The sequence below is a fragment of the Petromyzon marinus genome, chromosome 20 (genome assembly GCF_048934315.1).
Source record: "Petromyzon marinus isolate PM22_M1 ecotype Great Lakes invasive population chromosome 20, UKy_Petmar_22M1.pri1.0, whole genome shotgun sequence".
NCBI classification, from domain to species: domain Eukaryota; kingdom Metazoa; phylum Chordata; class Hyperoartia; order Petromyzontiformes; family Petromyzontidae; genus Petromyzon; species Petromyzon marinus.
This window is the reverse complement of record NC_133686.1, coordinates 661542-673609: the sequence shown is the minus strand read 5'-3', so window position 1 is coordinate 673609 and position 12068 is coordinate 661542. Positions and strand designations below refer to the sequence as shown.

The following is a 12068-nucleotide window of genomic DNA, read 5'->3' as shown; positions in this document are numbered from 1 at the left end:
TGGATGAAGGCCGCCCACCCCGAGCCGTGTCCATCCCTCACCGGTCACGTGATACAACCAACAGTCAATCCTTCTCGCTCCTCCTCGCTGCTCGCGATCCGATCGCTCCATCTCCGCGGGTGACCAACCCCCTCGCGTCCGCGTGCCCGATGCAAGCAGCTGGGCCACTCACCAAAGCTTCCTCATTGCTCCGGGGAGTTCATTGGGGGCCCTGCAGACGCGCACCATCGCCGCTCCAGCGGCTCGCTCATTCGCTGGCGACGAGGCTGCGATCCGGACTCCACCAGAGTCCGCGCAGCGGAGGCAGCTCGAGTCGCGGTGATCGCGAACGCGCGGCGCTTCTCTCGTCGCGGTGCTCGTGGGCGAAGTCGGCGGTGTACAGAACGAGAAAAAAGACGCTGGAAGGTGACACTGACGGCTGCTCTGTGCTGCTTCCAGTGTTCAGGGGACTGCTGAAGGCGCGGCTCCGGCTGGAGCACGCCACGTACCACACACACGTGTCGGTGATGTGCAGCGCGTCTTCTTCGAACGCTGGGGAGCCGGACAAGCCCCTCTCTGTACCAGCGTGGACGGCACCCCCCACGTGTTCACCTTCTGAAGCGCTCGCTCGTCACTGTGGCGTGCGCGATGATCACCACAACCACCATGTGACTTTTCTTTCGTGTTGTGCGCGGTGCTTTTTAGCGCCACAGCGCGTGGATTTGTAGTGTTTATTTTCAATTGTGTTGCTGGTGACTTTGTGTATTTCATATCGAAATCGCCTCCAGTGCTTTTGCTGCTGGCGACAATAAAAAGTTGTTTAAAAGTCAAAGTCTCTCCCTCTCTCTCTATCTCCCTCCCTCTCTCTATTGCTCTCTCCCCCTCTGTCTCCTCGCTGGTCCAGGTGCCCGGCGTCAATGTCCGCGCCCTGCTCGACCCACGCCCATTCCGCGTGTCCACCACCAACACAGGCCACGTGACACTTCAGCTCTTCGACTTGATTAGCAAACTCACTCTGCCCCCCCTCCACCTCGCCCACTCCCCCTTACCCCCTCCCCCTCCTGCCCCCCGCACTCAGATAATCGCCGAGGAGCTCTCGGGCAACAACAACTACGTGGAGTTGTTCTTCAGCGCGAGGAAGTTGGATGACAAGGTGAGGGTAGGGGGGGGCATTCATCACAGTCCACGTGGTGTCAACGTCACGCCGCGTGACCAATTACCGCGACCAATTACCGCAGCGCGTGCTCGGGGAAGGAGTGCAAGGGGGGTGATGGGAGAGAGAGGGGAGGGGGCTATGATAGTGCCCCCCCCCACCCCATTGTCTCGAGGATGAGTCAAGGGTAGAGTCTGTTGGGGGCATCGTGAGCGATGAGACGCAACAGCGCCACGCTAGACCGACACACGCACACCGCCTCTCTCCCTCTCTCTGTGTCAGCACAACCACAACAACTTCCACCGCCGTTCGCTACTCCCGTTGTGGTGACGTGACCACGACCCTTGTGCCAGGCTAGATGCACCTTGAGGTCACGTGAAGTATCAAAAGCTCACGAGCAGTAGGTCACGGGACAGACCCAGGTGTCGTGGATTGACTGACCGTAATGACTGTGATCCCCAATGTACCAACTCGCTGCGTTTTAGCCGCTCGGCGCTCCGCTCGTTGTTGTGAGCGTCGCTCCTCCGCTCTCCGTTGTTGTTGGAGGGCGACTGCCTCCAACTGCTCAGTAGCGGCGTCCTTCACGAGCCTCCTCCACAGAGGCCGATCTTGACACCGCTGGTACCGGCCTTCGACAAGTAAACTCGGCTCCATATCCTCCTGTATCACATCACCATATCCTCCTGTATCACATCACCATATCCTCCTGTATCACATCACCATATCCTCCTGTATCACATCACCATATCCTCCTGTATCACATCATCGCTTGCCGGAGGAGCTTATCGATGATGGGACTGTGTGGGGATCTGTCAAAGATCTGTGAGCTCGCACAATCCAGCCTGGTTAAACCCAGGATGGATCATTGGCAGACCAGTCTGCATGTTTCAAACCAGTGCATATGTTACTTTAGAGAGATCCACGTTTCGCAAGCATAGAGAAGGGAGGACATCATTGTGGCCGATAAGAACCGGAGCTTCGTGTGAAGCGACTGGCCGGGTAGCTTTCAGACAGCATTGAGCAGCTGAGTCGTAACCAGGATTAGTCCATCACCATCGACATAATCGTCATCATCATCGACAGCGTCAACATCATTGACATCATAATCATTATCACATACTTAATCATCATCATTCACATCACTACCATTATCATCACCATCATCGTAATAATCACAAACCTAATCATCATCATAGTCATCATTGATATCACCACCGACATCACCATCATCACACATTTAATCGTCATCGTTGACATCATGACTACCATCATCATCACGATCATCATCACCACCACCATCGGCATCATCGCCACTTATCATCGAAATCATCATTCGTTGCTGTTGCGTTCCAAGTAAATTATCAGTGCCTCCACCTGCGCGCATTATTATGACCGGAAATCGCAAATCCTGGAGTGGAGTGTGGAGCCTCTACGGAGCCCGCAGTTTCCGCTCTGCCGGCGGCTGGAACCGAATTGGAGTTAAATAAATAAATAAAGAGGCACACGGAGCATCATGGGCGGGGGGAGACAGAGGGAGAGAGGGAGCGGCCTTCATTATCGCGGAGGAATAAAAGCAATTTTCAGAAATGTCAGCAAATGTGTTAGAGATTTAGAGATAATGTAGTTGGCGTGCGTGCTAGAGAGGGGACTGTGCGTGGGGCGCGCGGGGCGAGGGGGGGCAGAGGGGGTACAGGGGGGAGGGGGTAGAGGGGGGAGTGGGAATGAGAGAGAGGGGGTAACGGGGGAGGGGGTAGAGGGGGGAGTGGGAATGGGAGAGAGGGGGTACAGGGGGGAGGGGGTAGAGGGGGGAGGGGATAAGAGGGTTGAGAAGAGAGGGGAGGGTATGGAGGGGAGAGGGGAGATAATAGAGTGGGAGGGAGAACGGGAGAGGGGTTTGCAGGGTGGGGGTAAGGGAGAGGGTTGAGGTCACGAACAGACCATCGGTCACCCGAACGCTCCCTGTCACCTTCCGCCACGGTTCAAGCGGGGTCCGCCTAACGAGGGGCCAGGGGGTCTGAACCCCTCGACCGGCGATCCCCAACTTACATCCACCCCGCCCCCACCCCGCCCCCACCAGGACCTTTTCAGCAAGTCGGACCCCTTCCTGGAGATCCACAAGCTGGACGACGACGACACCTTCCAGCTGGTGCACAGGAGCGAGGTGGGGGCGCGGGCTCCTTGCGCTGCCGTTGCTCGCGGCGTTGTCCATAGCTTGTGACGTGGGGGTGGTGGGGAGGGGCTCCGGAAGTCCTCCCTCCTGGGGCAGGGGAGGGCGCGGGTCGTTGCCTCTGAGCAGGAATATTAACGCGGGCAAGGTCGGAGGAGGGGGGGGCTGAAGCGGCCAATCCGACGCCTCCCTCGAGGCGACCGACGATAGTCTGACGTCACAAAGACACGAGTCGGCCTCAAGGCCGATGTCGCCCGCTGTGGTGACATCGCCATGACACCGAACAGTCACCGGCCCCCTACTGGCAGACGCATCCCGGGCTTGCAGGCCAGCTGCTAATGTCACCACGACTCGCTGTGACGACACCGCTGTGACGACACCACTGTGACGACACCGCTGTGACGACACCGCTGTGACGACACCGCAACTCGCTGTGACGACACCGCGACTCGCTGTGACGACACCGCTGTGACGACACCGTGACTCGCTGTGACGACACCGCAACTCGCTGTGACGACACCGCGACTCGCTGTGACGACACCGCTGTGACGACACCGCGACTCGCTGTGATGTCACCGCGACTTGCTGTGACGACACCGCTGTGACGACACCGTGACTCGCTGTGACGACACCGCGACTCGCTGTGACGACACCACGACTCGCTGTGACGACACCGCGACTCGCTGTGACAACACCGCTGTGACGACACCACGACTCGCTGTGATGTCACCGCGACTTGCTGTGACGACACCGCTGTGACGACACCGCAACTCGCTGTGACGACACCGCGACTCGCTGTGACGACACCGCTGTGACGACACCGTGACTCGCTGTGACGACACCGCTGTGACGACACCGCGACTCGCTGTGACGACACCACGACTCGCTGTGACGACACCGCGACTCGCTGTGACGACACCGCTGTGACGACACCGTGACTCGCTGTGACGACACCGCTGTGACGACACCGCGACTCGCTGTGACGACACCACGACTCGCTGTGACGACACCGCGACTCGCTGTGACGACACCGCTGTGACGACACCGCGACTCGCTGTGACGACTCGCTGTGACGACACCGCGACTCGCTGTGACGCCACCACGAGGTCATGGCGAGGCTGCACCGCGGGGGGTGACGTCCCCTGAGCCCCCCTCCCCCACCCCTTGCCTGTGTCCAGGTGATCAAGAACAACCTGAACCCCGTGTGGGCGCCTTTCACTATCTCCATCAACTCGCTCTGCAGCTGCAATTACGACAGACTAATTAAGGTAATTAGCGGGGTGGTGTGGGGGTGGAGGGAGTCTTAGGGGGAGGGGGGTTTCTGCCCAAACCTCGCGGAGTTTCGCCTCCTCCCTCCCCTGGAGTGTTTGAGTCGGTGAGCCAAAGTTGTGGTTTTGTATTCGTGACTGTGGTTATGACTGTAGCCGAGTTGACTGTGGTTATGACTGTGGCCGTATTGACTGTGGTTATGACTGTGGCCGTGGTGGATATGACTGTGGCCGTGTTGACTGTTTTTATGACTGTGGCCGTGTTGACTGTGGTTATGACTGTGGCCGTGTTGACTGTGGTTATGACTGTGGCCGTGTTGACTGTGGTTATGACTGTAGCCGTGGTGGTTATGACTGTGGCCGTGTTGACTGTGGTTATGACTGTGGCCGTGTTGACTGTGGTTATGACTGTGGCCGTGGTGGTTATGACTGTGGCCGTGTTGACTGTGGTTATGACTGTAGCCGTGTTGACTGTGGTTATGACTGTGGCCGTGTTGACTGTGGTTATGACTGTGGCCGTGTTGACTGTGGTTATGACTGTGGCCGTGTTGTCTGTGGTTATGACTGTGGCCGTGTTGACTGTGGTTATGACTGTGGCCGTGGTGGTTATGACTGTGGTTATGATGCTCCGTGGTTTGTAACGGTGGTTATGTTGTGATTGTGGTTACTGTGGTGGTTGTGTTAATGGTTTTGACTGTGTTTGTGACTGGTTGTGGTTGTATTTATGGTAGTTGTGGTTGTGGTGGTTGTGAGGTCAGTTTGTGGTGGTGGTTGTGGTGGTGGTTGTGATGTCAGTTGGTGGTGGTGGTTGTTGTGGTGGTTGTTGTGGTGGTTGTGGTTCAGTTTGTGGTGGTTGTGGTGGTTGTGATGTCAGTTTGTGGTGGTGGTGGTTGTGGTTGTTGTGGTGGTTGTGATGTCAGTTCGTGGTGGTGGTTGTGGTGGTTGTGATGTCAGTTCGTGGTGGTGGTGGTGGTTGTGGTGGTTGTGATGTCAGTTTGTGGTGGTGGTTGTTGTGGTGGTTGTGATGTCAGTTTGTGGTGGTGGTTGTTGTGGTGGTTGTTGTGGTGGTTGTGGTTCAGTTTGTGGTGGTGGTGGTTGTTGTGGTGGTTGTGGTGATGGTTGTGGTTCAGTTCGTGGTGGTGGTGGTTGTTGTGGTGGTTGTGGTTCAGTTCGTGGTGTGGGACTGGGACTCAAGTGGAAAGCACGACCTCATCGGGGAGTTCTCCTCGACATTCAACGAGATGCTGGGAGCCCGCGATGGCAAACAGGTACCATCATCATGAACATCAACATCATGAACATCACCATCACACATCACCATCATAACATCAACATCGCCATCACACATCACCATCATAACATCAACATCACCATCATCATCAAAATCATCAACATCATCATGAACATCATCATGAACATCGCCATCACACATCACCATCATAACATCAACATTACCATCATCATCAACATCATGAACATCATCATGAACATCACCATCACACATCACCATCATAACATCAACATCATCATCAACATCATCAACATCATTATGAGACCTCCTTTGCCAGAAACAAGATATAGGGCATATTATTATTATCAGAGTTGTCTTTTTTGTTTGCATTTTGACTGCTTGTGTTGTGGTTATTGCAAACATGATGCCTTGAATAAAGGTGTCAGTTTTTGTGCCAGTTAAAAGGGTAAAACCTATTCCTATCATCAACATCATCACTAACATCACCATCATAACATCAACATCGCCATCACACATCACCATCATAACATCAACATCACACATTACCATCATAACATCATCAACATCATTATTTCCACAACCATCATCACCACCACGAACATCAATCATTACCATCACCAGCATCATCACCATTAAAATGATATTTACCAACTCCCACCACCATTACCACCACCACCACCACAATGATCATCACCATCACCATTATCCCATCATCATCAACGTAACAATGACCACCACCATCAACGCAATCATTAGTATCGCTATCCCCCCCCCATCCCCTGGCCCTGCAGGTGCAGTGGAACTGCATCAACCCCAAGTACAAGCTCAAGAGGAGGAATTACAAAAACTCTGGGGTCGTGATCCTCACGCAGTGCAGGGTGAGCCACACCCACGCGGCACCCACCGCCGTGGTCACCTGCTATTACCTTGTTGTTGATGTTGTTATTAATTCACCGCTACACCACCCCCCGCTACACCCTCCCCGCTACACCACCCTGGTACACCACATTCCGCTACACCTCTCCCTACACCCCCACCGCTACACCATCCCCGCTACACCACCCCCCGCTACACCATCCCCGCTACACCACCCCACTACACCCCCCTCCGCTACACCACCCACCACTACACCACCCACCACTACACCACCCACCGCTACACCACCCACCACTACACCACCCACCGCTACACCACCCCACTACACCACCCACCACTACACCCCCCCCTACACCACCCACCGCTACACCACCCCACTACACCACCCACCACTACACCACCACACTACACCACCCACCACTACACCACCCACCGCTACACCACCCACCACTACACCACCCACCACTACACCACCCACCACTACACCCCCCTCCGCTACACCACCCACCACTACACCACCCACCACTACACCACCACACTACACCACCCACCACTACACCACCCACCACTACACCCACCCACTACACCACCCACCACTACACCACCCACCACTACACCACCCCGCTACACCACCCACCGCTACACCACCCACCACTACACCACCCACCACTAACACCCACCCACTACACCACCCACCACTACACCACCCACCACTACACCACCCACCACTACACCCCCCTCCGCTACACCACCCACCACTACACCACCCACCACTACACCCACCCACTACACCACCCACCACTACACCACCCCACTACACCCCCCACCACTACACCCACCCCACTACACCACCCACCACTACACCACCCCACTACACCCCCCACCACTACACCCCCCCCCCCGCTACACCCCCCTCCGCTACACCACCCCCCGCTACACCCCCCACCACTACACCACCACCACTACACCACCCACCACTACACCCCCCTCCGCTACACCACCCACCACTACACACCACCCACCACTACACCACCACACTACACCACCCACCACTACACCACCCACCACTACACCACCCACCACTACACCACCCCGCTACACCACCCACCGCTACACCACCCACCACTACACCACCCACCACTACACCCACCCACTACACCACCCACTACTACACCACCCACCACTACACCACCCACCACTACACCCCCCTCCGCTACACCACCCACCACTACACCACCCACCACTAACACCCACCCACTACACCACCCACCACTACACCACCCCACTACACCCCCCCACCACTACACCCCCCTCCGCTACACCACCCCCCGCTACACCCCCCACCACTACACCCCCCCCCCCCGCTACACCCCCCTCCGCTACACCACCCCCCGCTACACCCCCCACCACTACACCACCACCACTACACCCACCACTACACCACCCCCCGCTACACCCCCCAGCACTACACCCCCACCACTACACCCCCCCACCGCTACACCACCCCCCGCTACACCCCCCACCACTACACCCCCCCCCCCGCTACACCCCCCTCCGCTACACCACCCCCCGCTACACCCCCCACCACTACACCACCACCACTACACCCACCACTACACCACCCCCCGCTACACCCCCCCACCACTACACCCCCCCCCCCCCCCCCCGCTACTGTGGCCAACTCACGTCGGCTTCTGCGCCCCGTGGAGCGCCTCGTCTGTAACGCCCCCCCCCCCCCCCTCGTGGCTCTCTCCCTCGCGTGCGCCGAGCAGATCCAGCGAGTTTACTCCTTCCTCGACTACATCATGGGGGGCTGTCAGATCCAGTTCACGGTGAGGGCGCGCCTCGTCCCACTCACCCCCCGCTCCCCCCCCGCTCCCCCCCCCCCCCCCACTCTTCCTCGCTCTCCCCCGCTCCCCCCGCTCTCCCCCCGCTCCCCCCCCCGCTCCCCCCGCTCTCTCTGCTGCACGTGGGGAGTCACCCAGCGCTGTCGAGGCAGTGACGGTTCGTCGATACTCCTGCCGCTGTTACTGCTGCCACTGCTGTTACTGCTGCTACTGCTGCTGCTACTGCCGCTGCTGCTGTTACTCCTGCTGCTACTGCTGCCGCTGCTGCTGCTACTGCTGCTGCCGCTGCTACTCCTGCCACTGCTACTGCTACTGCCGCTGCTGCTTCTACCGCTGCTGCTGCTACTGCTACCGCCACTACTACTGTCGCTGCTGCTACTGCCGCTGCTGCTTCTACCGCTGCTGCTACTGCCGCTGCTGCTACTACTGCAGCTGCTACTGTTGCTGCTGCTACTACTGCTGCTGCTACTGCTGCTAGTACTACTGCTGCTATTACAGCTACTACTGCTACTATTACTGCTGCTACTACTGCTGCTACTACTGCTGCTGCTACAGCTGCTAGTACTACTGCTGCTACTACAGCTACTACTGCTGCTACTGCTACTACTGCTGCTACTACTGCTGCTACTACTGCTGCTACCGCTGCTAGTACTACTGCTGCTACTGCTGCTACTGCTGCCGCTACTACTGCTGCTACAGCTGCCGCTGCGTTGCGGCCGCGTGCGGAGGAGATTCTGCAACGGTCGATCCCCACGCAGGTGGCGGTGGACTTCACCGCCTCCAACGGGGACCCCAAGAACTCGTGCTCGCTGCACTACATCCACCCGTACCAGCCCAACGAGTACCTCAAGGCGCTGGTTTCCGTGGGGGAGATCTGCCAGGACTACGACAGGCACGGGAGATCGCAGGACGAACCCACCCCCCCCCCCCCCCCTGCTCACTTCTCAAAGTCTAAGACTCTAAGCGATCTCCTTCTGCCCCGGTTAACAATTCGGGCATTGGGTGCCGATCGCCCGTTTGCAGCCCTCCAGGGCCAGTGGTGGAAATTCCCCATTCCCTGCGGTGGGGGTGAGTCGACCCACAACCGCCGTCGACTGACCCGCAAAGTGCTACTGATTTTTTGGATCCCCGGAGGGATGATGGGCCGATTCGAAACCACCGCCAGACGTGATCTGAACTCACGACCTTCCGAGTGGCCACACAAACCACGTGGGAGGGGGGGGGGGCGGAGATGTCGCGCGAGTTGGGTCGGGGGCGGGGACGCGACGGGCAACGCAAGCACACGGTTTATAAACGAGCAACCCGTCCCACCGCATTGTGACGCGTGGCTGTGTTTCTGTTCGCAGTGACAAACTCTTCCCGGCGTACGGCTTCGGAGCCAGAATCCCCCCCAACTATCACGTGCGTCGCACCGACGTCACAAAGAACGACGATCAGCGTCACGACGATTCTGATGACCATTAGCGTTATGACGAGTCTGATGACGATGATCATTATGACGAGTCTGATGACGATGATCATTATGACGATTCTGATGACGATTATTATTATGACAGTTCGGATGACGATTAGCGTTATGACGATTCTAATGACGATTATCAAGACGATAAGCGTTAAGACGTTTCTAATGACGATTATCATGACGATTAGCGTTATGACGATTCTAATGACGATTATCATGACGATTAGCGTTATGACGATTCTGATGACGATTATCATGACAATTAGCGTTATGACGATTCTAATGACGATTATCATGACGCTTATCATGACGATTAGCGTTATGACGATTCTGATGACGTTCATCATTATGACGGTTCGGATGACGATTGGCGTTATTATTTATGAATTTCACATTCATTATTTTGAACACAATTAGTATAAATAGGATGCTGATTATTCATTAATTTAAAATTATGATTGTGGTGATGCATCCTCTAGGACCCTAATTATTACATAATTCATAAGAGTTGTGACATTTGATGATTATGATCGTCATTATCATAATGCTGAGTTCAAGTGTGGGCTACCCAGGCCCAATGTGGAAGAGTGGCCCAAGTCCCCTGTAGAGTTTGCTCTCCTCCAGCTCGCTCTAGTGGAGGACCTTGCAGGCTGCGCCTTTAATCTGTTCACCCTGGGTAGACCCTGCATGGGCGCCCGCCACCGTGGGGGTGGCGAGGCCGAGTCCCGCGCACGTGGCACGGAGCGCGTGGCCACTCGCATCAGACAGACCTCTCCTCCTCCACGCGTCCGTCACTCCATTGGCCACGCGGCATTAATCCTTCTGGGACTGCATCGTTACAGCAGCATTGGTTCAGCACAAGCAACACTCTGAAGCGATGGTTTCGACATTCGCTGTCTCATCAGTTGGTCTCGTTCGCAGGTTTCCCACGACTTTGCGCTCAACCTCAACCTGGACAACCCCGTGTGCGAAGGTACAGCTCGCTGATTCCATCATCATCATCACGATGACGGCTACTCGATTGTTATGGGCGAGTTACGTGGGTGATGTTGATATACAGTCTACATGTTGATATACAGTCAACATGTTGATATACAGTCTACATGTTGATATACAGTCTACATGTTGATATACAGTCTACGTGTTGATATACAGTCTACATGTTGATATACAGTCTACATGTTGATATACAGTCTACGTGTTGATATACAGTCTACATGTTGATATACAGTCTATGTGTGTGCGTGTGAACATCGCCAAAGCGGTTCTGGCCACCCATCCCCTCGTGTACCGTGCCGGCCTTCATAGGTGCTGCTTGCTCACAGCACTTGCCCCAACAGTCTGTTAAAGGCTACACGGGGGACATTTGTATTTGTGCTTTTTTTAATTAACGGAGTCCCGATTTTAAACAAATTTTGTTTGGGGTCTGCCCCTCTAGTCCTGCCCCTGGCAGTCTCAGTAATCACAAACGATCTTCATCATGGATGAGGATCCTCGTGAAGTTCTCGTCGTCAAGATTCTGCATTGCAGTGTTCGTGCTCCGACTTCGTCGTTCATGATGAACGTTATGAATATCATCTACATCTGAATGTTTGACATCATTCATCACCACCACCCTGACTCGTGATTATCATCGTCAGAGAAGTAAACACGCGAACAATTGCTGTGGCCTTTCTCGTTACTATAATCACAACAATCTCAAACCCAAGAATATTCATCGCCTTGATGATGGTAATTACCATTTGCATTATGATAATAAATCATCAACCCGTAACGCAGCATTGCCATCATCTCACGGGGGTGGGGGGGTGAGGGGTGGGGGGGAGGGTGGAGGTGAGGGGGGTGAGAGAGGGGGCGAGTGGAGCGGATGGGGGGGGGGGTGGAGCGGGTGGGGGGGGAGTGGGGGAGGGGTGGAGCGGATGGGGGGGGTGGAGTGGATGGGGGAGGGGGGTGGAGCAGGTGGGGGGGATAGAGCGGGTGGGGGGGTGGAGCGGGTGGGGGGTGGAGCGGGTGGGGGGGGTGGAGCGGGTGGGAGTGGGGGAGGGTGGAGCGGATGGGGGGGTG

At 56.2% G+C, this 12068-nt stretch overlaps 1 pseudogene; it reads left to right on the top strand.

Moving 5' to 3' along the window:
- LOC116944266 (copine-4-like) overlaps nucleotides 1-12068 on the top strand; it is a 37123-nt pseudogene that overhangs the window by 21300 nt on the left and 3755 nt on the right.